The 11568-nt window shown below is 40.5% G+C and overlaps 1 long non-coding RNA gene across 1 annotated transcript in view; it reads left to right on the top strand.

The window, feature by feature from the left end:
• Positions 1-11568, top strand: part of LOC106513283 (uncharacterized) — an 85888-nt gene that overhangs the window by 913 nt on the left and 73407 nt on the right. The window contains exon 2 of the long non-coding RNA XR_001309768.1: positions 10902-11018. This is a non-coding gene — a long non-coding RNA (uncharacterized LOC106513283). The remainder of the gene's footprint in view (positions 1-10901; positions 11019-11568) is intronic.

Genomic DNA, 11568 nt, shown 5'->3' with positions numbered 1-11568 from the left:
ATATATAACTACCTATGTGACTGCAGCAACTAATAAAATTTTATGTATTACCAGCTAATAAAGTCAGCATGTTGTTATGAAGAACACATGGGGCACTACTCAGTCCTTTTATTAGTGTTTCAGTCTAAAGGAAAAGAAGCTGAATTTTGKTGCCCGAAGCATGTATTTCAATAATTGTGACAAATTGTGTTGCATCAGTCATCTTTTTTTTAAGTGTCTGTTGTCCTCTGCAGTGTTATTTTTTATTTCTGCAGAGCCTTCAGCTCTCTGCATGCCTCCGTTTGGAATGTGTAGGCCGACATGGGCCTGTGGCCCACACCCCATCTCAGCGGTGAGGGTGGGAGCGGGGGGAGAAAACGCCACCCCTGCAGAGACCATTTTGAAATCTGTGAGGATTTCCGTGCCATCTGGACCCGCTGCCAGTCTGCCCCAGATAGTAAGGGTTGGCAACGGTACCCGACGGTGCAATATGGCTCTCTCTTTAATGAACTACTAACTGTCCCCCGTTTTAATTGATGTGACATTTGAGCCATTTATCTCTGACATTTCAATGAAGGATGATTCTCAGCCTTGCCATTTACTTTTTTGTGCTATTTTCTAAGAGTCATTTGCATTTTTCTTCTCTAAACCTGCTTTTTGTCTCTCATTAGCTAATTAGAGGAACATGCACAATTAATAAAAATGAACATAACCTAGTTTGATACATGCTTGATGAGGGATAATCAGAAAATCAATGTTTCCTTAACATTTATCAGAAATATTATGAAGGGCTATCTGTGGTAAAAGGTGACTTCGATGAAGCCTTGTAACCTTTACCCACATACCAACATGTAGCCTACAGTGTGGGACAACTTATGTTCTCAGCATGGGGAGAATCAAGCTCAATTAATCAGCATATGATTGCAGTAAGCAGCCCCCTCTGCTGGATCTTTGGAGCCATACTGTTTGAAATCATGTAAACGCTCCAGACTTTTATCATATGTGAATGGTACTCCCATGTTGTTCAAACATTGTTTGTTTTATTGGATTTAATTAAAAAAAATCACAAGTTTCTATTTTTAATTAAATTGATGGCTATTTGTAGGTATTTTTATTGCATGTAAAATGAAATTACCATGGGCACATTAAGCTTGTTTTGTACTTTTTAATAATTTTTGGTCATATTTTATTTATTTGCTTTAATTAGCGCAAAGAATATATTTCAAAACAGGAAATATTTTAGCCATTATGTTCTGAAGCAAGTCACCCGAGGTGCGTGTGAGTGACATAAAAACGTGGCATTCTAAATTCAAACTCAATTGTTTTCCATAATGACACATATTTTTAATCTTTTTTACATATCCTTTAAAAACACGGCTCTATTGATGACGGCTGTTCCTTTGATTGTGAGTGGCATCATTGCCAAGGTGTGGTGCCCTGTCTGTGCTGTCAGCTGGGCTGATATCTTTTGTTTGAGACTCAAAGAGCTCCTTTTCCTGTTCGGTTTCCCCCCACTATTTTTGTTTGGGCGAAGTGTTGATAGACTTATATGTTGCACAGCTTCCTTTAAGTGTAAAGCGCCAGATGTTTGTGAGAATAACAACCCCATTTCCCCCCCATAATGAGAGAGTTTGTTTGCAGTTTTGTCCATCCGGTTATGTATGATTGTCACTCCTCAGTCATACACCGCCTGCCTCTATCTTGCCCTCTTTTCCTGTGTTCGCGCTGCCTCCCTCTCATGTTGGCGTGGGAGGAGTTGAAGTCATTTATGATATCAGATATTCTCTTGGAGAGCATGAACGTCCTGACAGACAGAACAACCGCTATCCTCTCACACGGTGGTGTGTGTGAGCGTGCATTTTAATCAGGAAAAAGAAAAAAAAATGGCTCTCTGGGCCTCAAACTGCACATCAAGAAGGTTTGGGGTTTTTTCACTGTGTATAACCAGAATAGAGATATGTTGTATTTGTTTCTTTAAATCAAAATGTAAAGCAGTAATAACAAAAAAGAAGAAAACTCTTATTTAGTTCTTTTTATTCTTTAATTACACTCCTCTCCAAAGAATTAGCCCGATCGTCCATATAAGCTACCCCACGACCACAAAGATGTGACAAAATGTCTCGGCACCCTCAAGTGTCCACTTGTTTAGTGTGCCCGTGTGCCTCCGTCCCTCCATTTCTGATATGATGTGGCTTCTCTATTTTACTGTTGACACAGTGCTATGAATGTCTGAGCATTTTGCAAATGAAGAGGCTTGAACTCCTGACAGGCAGTGTCGCCGGCACCATGACACACTGGCCCGCACATGCTGTGTGGCATAATGATGACATTAGGATCCAGTGATAATATCAGGACGCACTTCAGATAAATGACTGATAAACCAGGGGTTGTGCCTCTCGTATTACACGCTTGACAGAGCAGCTAATCAGTGTCCAAGTGACTGCTATTACATAAATCATGAGCTCGACTTTGATGCATATTCCAACGGTGTTCCCTATTCATCACGTCATCTGGGGAAGATTCTCTGGATGACTGGCTCCCGAGCCAACACACATTTTAAGAGCACATTATGTTTTCATTAGAATTTGATATGATCCATTCCAGTGTTGATTTGATTTTACGTGCTTGGGTCATTTGATAGTAGGGCTACTCAGGAGAGGGGGTGTATTGTTACGCTGCGTGAACCGTTTCCTCTCACTGACTGCTTTTATTGGCGAGGCAGTTTTTTTTTGATAAACAACCATGTTTTTTCGTACAAAAATGGGATTTTTATTCGCAAACATTTTTTTTGTATATTTAAGAACTCACTTAACCCATGCTCTTGCTCAATTTTCCAAGCTGAGATGAGTAATACTGTTTCACTCGGTAATAAAATCACACCGCGCTTGTAGATGAAGTTGGAAGGCAAATATTGGGTGTTGAAGTGAGTCACCATGTATGTTTTATTCTCCGGTATTGGGGTCAGAGGATGTGAGGGTGGGGGTGTTAATTTAATCCCCATTCTTACCCTGAGCATGGCCACACTCTCTAAGGAGCTTTATCTCTGACAACTGTGTCAAATTAGAGGGACCACGAGCCCCTCATAAAGAATATGTCTGTCAGACTACATTGTTCTTGGCTTCTGAAATATACGGCTGAGAGGGACAAAAATAGAAGATAACACCTTGGTCCCAATGTTGGACTCAAACATGATGAAATAATTTTCCCAACTATGGGATCCTGACATTGACACAAACCAGCAACAAAACTGATGTGCAYGTCATACTTTCTCTTTGTTTCTGTTATTGATTTCAAAGAGTAATATTTTGTTCAATAAGCTTACAGTATGTATTCCAGCACTGTCAGTAATTTTTATGAAGTCTTCCACTTCTTTTTATGCTTTCTTATTATGCTAATATAATGTTGAACAGACCTTTTTTTTTTTCAAGAAAACTTTAACGTCAATAATTTATCATAATTCCACTTGCTTGTATAATTGATGGCGGTGTTACGTTCCATTAAACATGGCACATAACTCCAGGTCAGTCCAGTCTAATAAGTGCCCATCATTTATCTCCCTGGTATCATCGCTTTACTACAGTCAAACATGTAAAACAACTCTTAATGTTCTCCCTGGTCCCCTATGGGTGTTTCTCCCTGTTATCATCATTGCCTCTAYTCTGCGGGGACTTCCTCTGGAGACAACGTTTTCATAGACCTTTGACCTAAACCATATTTTCCATTTGAATGGTCTGACTAGTGAATATTTACAAGCATGTTTAATATATAATAGATCTCATCTGTGAGTATTAGGAGCCATTTTCTGCTCAGTCAGGTTCTGGCGCTGGCCTCGCCCCCCTTGCTTGTGGTAATTTTGACCCCTCTTAAAAACAAAATGACCTGTGCCTCATTTAGGCCAAGTAGTATGCATACGTACTGCACAAGTCCTAAGGGCATACATGTTTATAACAAGAAAAGCTGGCAGTCTCGAATGTAAACATCTTAGCACTGTAATATTATTGTATCAGTAAAGTCCCAGAAGGTGGAAGATTTAATAATGTGGGTGGATTATATAAGAGAGAGAAATAAAGCAGTAATTTGAAATTGTTTGGGGACCTTTTGTGTCAATGGTTATAGAGGCTAAGGGACAACTCCTTTCCCTCAGGCCAATGTTAAAAAGGCAATGACTTTTCTTGTACATGCACAGCATTTTGGAATCTACATGAATTACTACCAGAGGCTTTTATTGTGTGATTAGTAATACATAATATATTTGATTCTATTATCATGCATGGGGAAAAAAAATGAAAGAAGATGGTGAAACAGGAAGARTGTGTTGATGAGTAACGTCTGTGCTGAAGTGAATTAATATACATTTGCCAGAGAAACAGATCTCGGTTTGCTTCTCGGGTGCTTATACAACCACAGGGTTTTTAATCTCTTTCTTGCCGATGAAAGTCCCAGTAATTGCTATATTTCCCTTTTTGTTTCAAGGACCTTTGATGATCCCTTGGCTTGCATCAGAGGGCAAAGTCATTAGTGGAGAAATGAGCTCAAGTGAAGAGAAAGAGATTGCAGGGCTACCAGCATGATTGGAAACTTTGGCTCACATTGGATACTAATTTGAATTCAATTTTCAATATATGTTTGAAAGATAAAGGACAATTAGAAAATATGTATTTAAAAAAACTGGCGACTCCAACTGAATTTATGAGCAGTGTGTGTAAACTTTTAATAAATTAATGTTTGACATTTAGTTTTGCTACTGTAACAGATTAAAATAATTGCTGAGTTGAACATTTATAACTTCATTCAGAAAAACCAACACAAATTTATTTTTGTGTTCACAGTATGAGATTTACTTAGTTTATTTTATAGTAATAAACAATAACTTAACGTTTAAATTATATACTTATATGGGCCTGTTAATAATTAATAAATGCAAACAGGGACTTTAACAATATTATATAACATAAAACATAATTATATACAATTATCTTAATGCATTCTAATAAAATTATGTTACTATAAAACATTTATCTGTTTATAATTAGTGAAAAATTTTAATGTTAAGCAGGTCTTTACTTATTTTTTTAAATGTGCATTAAATGAATATTTAAAATGAGTTTAAATCTTATTAATTTATTTTATACATTTTAAAATATTCTTAGCTGTTGAAATAAATTATTAGTCCTAATATTAGAATAGAACCTTTTGTTTATCATCAATATTTCAGATTTGGCACACTGAAACACTTAGGAAGAAAACCCAATCTGTGTCACGAGCTAAACACAGAGCAGTTACATTTCACAGCAGCTAAACTGGCAATATGTTTTACGTTATAATCCTGCAATCATCATCAAGTTGTTCAGGGAGGGAGAAAGGGGGTGTGGGGACATGTGAAATATGAAATCCTGTCAATCAAAGTGYGGCGCACAACATTCGGCTGCGGTTGGGTGACAGTGGCTCTTTCATGTAAATCACAGACATTAGAAATAAAAGACAGGCCTGTTGACTTGTTTCATGCTGGGAATCGGTGGCCCAGCATGTGTTGCTCTGTCTGTGCTTCACTCTCCTGTGGAACTGCTGTCCCCTGGGTCCTAGCACTGCTCCCTAGGGTGCACTGCATATAATTACCCACAATCCACCCTGAAACAGCTCTCATTTACAGTAATCAACAGTCTGCACTTCAAAGGATTCATGTGGCATCAGACTCCAAGAGCCAGAGTGTGTTATTACAAATTATTATTATTATTGCCTCAGAGTTACCTTTATATACTGGTGCTGATGACTATGTTAACTAAGGAGATGATGAGATGCCTGCTTGTTTCTTTTTGCCCATTAGGAGCTGATGAGGCCAAAGATGATGCGCTATATGCTGTTAAGAACTTCAAAAGCAGCCTTAGTTCGATATGAGGTCTGAACAACAGCAACGAACGCATCAGATGTTTAATATTATACGGGAGGGTGCGAGGAGAGAGATGCCGGGAAAGCCTCATCAAGGGCTTAAATTTACATGACTAACAAATTCAGACAGCAAGGAGGAAATGCAGGATCATTTGATCATTTGGCAGGCATGATGGTGGTCTGTGTGATAATGGTCATTATCATAAACAGAAGCCATCATTAGGCTTGATTTCAGATAATGGTCAGTGTGGAAACCATTTTATACCAAGAAAAAGGCTCTCCCCATTAAAGACATATTAAGTGAATTAACTCACATCATGAGTAGGGAACCACTGTGTGGTATTGCCTGGAAGGTAATGCGCTTATAATGTGAAGTGATTTCTCTTGACTGGAGACAAGTCAGCCAGTTTACATTCATAATTATTTACTTCAACTCTGCATCATTTTGCCCCCTGTAAACTAACAAACAGCATATATATTTTTAAAAACGTCTTATTTAAATTTCCTCAAAATTGTTTTGTATATATTTTTTTCTCGCAAATTTATAAATTAGTGGAACTTTGACTAGCTTTTTGTTTAGTCAATAACACTTTCCATTACGATTCCCACTTAAAAAAAGACAATGGTGCTCGCTAAATATACATAAGTCTGTGATTCAAAGATTCCCATTACCTCCTGGCAAAATGGCTGCTGTGCATCCAGAGAGAACACCTTCAGACATGACATCCTCCGCTCTCTGGTGGGAAGCACCGCGTTCTCCACAGAAGCTGCCTCTGACCCTCTGGCACTGCTGGGCCTCATCATTGCCGGTCCATTAGGGATGCTGGAGCAGGTCTCAAAACGGCCACGGCTGCACCACATTACTCCTACCACTCACTGCTGGCAGGTCCCCTAGTGGCCAGGTCATGTCATGGCATGGGTGCCCTGTGAGTGAGCTTGTACCAGGTCTGCCCTTGACATGCCCCCCCCCATCCAGCCTCCTCCCTCCTCCTCTTTCTGCTCCGTGGAGAAGAGAGGGAGAGAGCAGACTGTCCGGATGGGGCACTGGGGGTGCCAGCTGGTGCCAGCTGCGAGGGGAGATATCCAAGGTGGCGGACACCTGTCCTAACTTGCGCCCCCCAGCTCCCACAATGCATCTGCTGCAGCCCGGGCAGACCCATCGTTGGGAAATGAGGCGCTAACCTTGAGGAGAAATGCTCCCAGCGACGCATTAAGAGAGGCCCTAATTGCTGAGCGCCAGCACTGCCAAATGACATTAGGAAATGCTGTCGTTTACTTTAACATAATGGCTCAGCGTGTTTTTGGCTAAACTTCCTTTGCTTCTCGGAGGTGTTTCGCCACAGTYGCCATTTTGGCCGTGTCGTGACCAATCAGTGGAGGACTTGAAGACGACAGCGCTTCTTAAGGACAGACGTTGCAAAGACATTCGAAAAGTTTGCACTTCCAAGCTGAAATTGCACTTTCGAGTAGGAAGCGGACACTGCAGCAATCCACGACGGCTCCATACTATGAACTCACTATACCATGTTAACAGCTGCCGTTTATGAGCATGAGCATTAACTACAAGCGGCAYGAGTTATTGTATTATTTAGTCTCTCTTTTTTAATCAAACCTCTTGCTTGTATGGCGCGGGTGTTTCAAAGAACTACTAACAYGGTCCACTCAGTGTGATTAAATTAAACAAGCACGCTCATTACATTATGCATACTGTAATAAGAATAGCCCTGACCGGTCTGTAGCAGTATAGCCGGCTCCGCAGAGACTGATCACATGTTTCGCCGCTGTACCAGATTTTTTGGGGCACCCATTAGCAGAACAAAAATCACCTTTGATTTAATGAAAGGTCCTCATTTGCTTACCGGCTCTGCTCACTTATGGGCACATGGTTAAATTAAGCACTCACAGACCCCCCCCCACCCACAGTAGTCGCCTCCATCCAAAAGGAGACACCGTCCCCTCTCCTGCAGTATAATGCCGTGATGATTCTATGATCTGGTGTTTCAAGTCTGCGGGAGTGTCAGAAATCCACTGCAAGGTGCTTCTAATTGCAGATACACCTCAGCACTTGAAAGTAATGAATGTGAGCATGGTGAAACCTCCAAGGATCAAACGCTAGTAATACATCATCAGTTCTGAAAAGGGTAATTCGTTTCCCTTCGCCAAGCAAAATATTAGAAGTTCAGATAGGGGATTTTATTATTAATTTATTCTTCCCCCAATACATGATTTTGTAATTGAAGAGCTATGAATAAAGTAACCCATATATCTTAGCGAGCTGCTATGCATCCGTTGACTAGACGTGGGATTTGAGTGTGTAAATATTGTCTGTAGCAAAGCGCAACAAGGATGATTCTTCCTCAAATACGCTTTGGTGATATCTTTGATTGGATTTGGAGCCATGTATTTCCCAAGATCATAGCAAATCACTCTTTATTGTGTCTCATTTTAGATCTATAGTCTTATTTATTGTACTTTTAGCAGGCTTAACTCCTCGAATTTGTTTGAAGTTTTGTTCAAATAAATCTTCCTTTTTGTTGGCAAGACTTTTATAATTGTTTTGTCTTAAATTGAAGTGATTTCAAATCGGGAAGACATTTGTAGCAATTTATGCTCCTAGGCAAACAATCCATTGTTATTCCTAAACTTTGCTTCACCTGATCTCTCTTAAGAGTATCACCTCCAGTCGCCATGGGGTAATTGTGCCACAGGGATTCAGTCAAAATAAGTCCAGCAGTTCACTATAAGACGGCCTCTTACTGCTGGTTGACCCCAGTAGCTGCCAATCTGTTGACCCCAGGAGTGTCGGGGTAAGAAGTTCAAAGCCCAGCTGTCCGTGCCTGATCTCTCCGTCTAGGCTACGGTCGTGCACTGCAGGGGCCACTTCCCCCGCTGCCTAAAAAAACGATCTTCACCTAAACAAAATCAGTACATGCCATGCTCCTTCAATGGTGCTCAAAGCTGCTAAAACTCAGTTGAGCGCAGAGTGTTTGTGTGTTCGAGGACTGTAATTTACAGCCTCGTGATGAATGCACACTACCAACCTCGTGCAGGGACCAGAGCTTCGGCTGCTCGTGGCATCTGCTTGGACGGCCGCTGAGGAGCAAGCATAACAATGTGCCATTCACGGGCCAGATGATGTCCGACAGCGAAGAAGAGCTCCAACAGGAAGGGCAGTCGAAGGGTAAAATGACAGGAGAGGTTGATGGACTTACAAAAAAAAGTAACATTGAGTAAAACCTATATTACAAATATGATGAATATATCTGAGAAAAATCATTTGATTGTGACAGACTTTTAACCCAAAAAATTTTTTTAGTTGTAAAAACATATTTTTAATTCAAATCAAAGTTGTGGTTGTGCAGTTAAAGGAAAGTCTCAGAGACCTGTCATCTGTGGGATGCAGTCAGGAGGTGGCTAACCCTTTGGGGAGTGGAAAAAAAGTGCTGGGGGGTCTGAGGTGTAAAAACCAAAGAATTTCAGGGGCTGATAAATGAGGCTCTTCCTAACTGCATATGGTATGTGTTTTAAACTGACTCCCCCTCGGCCCTCCTTGTAGCCAGCCATCCTTCATGAAGAGTTCAGGGGCCCTCTGCAGTATGGGGGCCCTGTTTTGTTGCCAAGACAGGCCCCCTGCATAGGCTGCATATGGGACTGTATGATGACGGACTTGGCTGGCTTTCATGAATTGTTATGGTGGTGTTATAAAGGCTTCACATTGGGTCATTGTTAATTTACACTGACTTTGTAAGCTATTAGTTTTACAAAGAAAATGGTTTGTCACTCAGGATATACACCTGCTACCTGAGAATAACAGAAGTGAAATTCTAATATATCTAAAAGGAAAACAGTCAAGAAGAGGCGAATGAAATGACATCTGTCTGACGGTTTCTTAATGTAGTCTTGAAGTCAGGACAAACCTGAAAACAGCTTTGACACCACCTTCCTTTAAATAGATTCCACTTATCGAAGTAGGGAGTCACAAAAAAATGCTGTGCATGAGCGTGACACTGTGAACTTTCACAACATCAACAGCAGCACTTGTAAATTCTAACTGATGACAGTAAGGTGACCTTTTTGGAGCAACGGGCACTTAGTATTAGTCATTTCTGTACATTACRGTCGACTATTGGCCATGGTGGTTGTTCACTGTCCTTTTCTGTATTCTTTTAACCAGCCAGCTGGACACATATGCCCCCCGGTTATTTCACTGGACCTTTACCTCCTCTCTTATAACAGCACCCCACTCCCCCCAGTCTTTCAAATGTATTCTACTCATTGTTTACTGTACATACGGGTCCACAGTAATAATAAATAAGGAGCGTGTGTGCCGTGCCAACATGATTGATTACGACAGGGAGGCAAGGTCAGGATGGAGGAACAGGCTAGGGCTGTCCGACTCATTGAGTTAACACTGTATCCGTATTGTATGAATGTCACCAGCGATCCTGTGATTTATTACTACAGCCACTGCTCAATTCTCCTTTTCTACCTCCCCCCTTCTTTTGGTACCTGACCGAGATACAGGAAATGAGTAGAAGTGTAGACAAAATTCAGTATGTCAGTAAGCAGGTTACGTCTTTATTGCAACATTTTAAACTTCTTTCTAACATTTGAAGAACTTTTATTTTTTCAATTGCTGAAATACAGTATATGTTTAAAAAAGGAAAAGGTTTCTGTCCTATTTTTTTAATATTTTTTATACTTTTCAAATATGCAAATAAGCATTAACATATAGCAATGTATAAATTCCATTTCAAGTTTTCTTAAAAATACAAAGGACTGCTATAAAAAATGCCTTCCAACTTTAAACTTTATCTGTACCCCACAAGAGGTCATTAATATCAAAAAGCGTATTCAACTCATTCAAAYATGTTTTCCCTGTGGTCAGCAGCACTGTGTGATCCAAACAACAACAGCAAAAGAAATCTGAAGATCTGACTGAATTGTTTACTTGCTTGAATAACACACTAAAAAAAAGAAAAAGAGAAGTCATTGTCACTTTCAACAATATATACTGAACTCCCCTTTCTTTTCAGAGAATCTAACCTTTCGTCTTGGACTGAATACACAATGCCCCACTGGACCCCTGGACTGCTCACTCTTTAGTGCATGTCAAGAAGACACCAGTCTGGACCATTTCCTCTGGGAGGTGGGTAAGCAAGCGCCACGCTCTGTCAGTTAGCGTAAAATGTTTCAGACTGAAGATGGATGGAGACGACGTGTCACTACGGCTCAAACAGGCTTTCACTGCTGCCATGGCCATGTCCTGGTCACATCAACCCAAGCGACCGCATCGCTAGGACCTGTCCTTCCTTTTGAGTTAGCATATACACTACATGACAGAGCTTGTGGCCTTCACTCACTCAGGGCAGCAAAATAAAAAATAAAAAAAGACAAACAAAACAAAAAGAAGGACTCTCAGTATGATGGGCCATCTGGATAAAACTGAATGTTTTGATTGATTTGTTTTGTTTGAGTAAACTTTGACTTTTTTTGACGGTAAATGAAATACAAACAGAAACCCATCAGTAGCTACCCCATCCCTTTATTTTTGCGCACCTTGATTTCAAGTCCCAGAACATCACAGTTAAAACAAACTTCAGTGAAAGAAAAAAAAAACTTGAAGGGTTTAGATGAGAGAAGGCCTTGACATGGAAAAACTTGGGGTGTTGACCTCTTTGTTTGACCCCCACCCCCCCTACC

The sequence above is a fragment of the Austrofundulus limnaeus genome, unplaced genomic scaffold (assembly GCF_001266775.1).
Source record: "Austrofundulus limnaeus strain Quisiro unplaced genomic scaffold, Austrofundulus_limnaeus-1.0 Scaffold0, whole genome shotgun sequence".
NCBI lineage: Eukaryota > Metazoa > Chordata > Actinopteri > Cyprinodontiformes > Rivulidae > Austrofundulus > Austrofundulus limnaeus.
The sequence above is the reverse complement of the archived record's forward strand: the minus strand, read 5'-3'. Positions and strand labels throughout refer to the sequence as shown.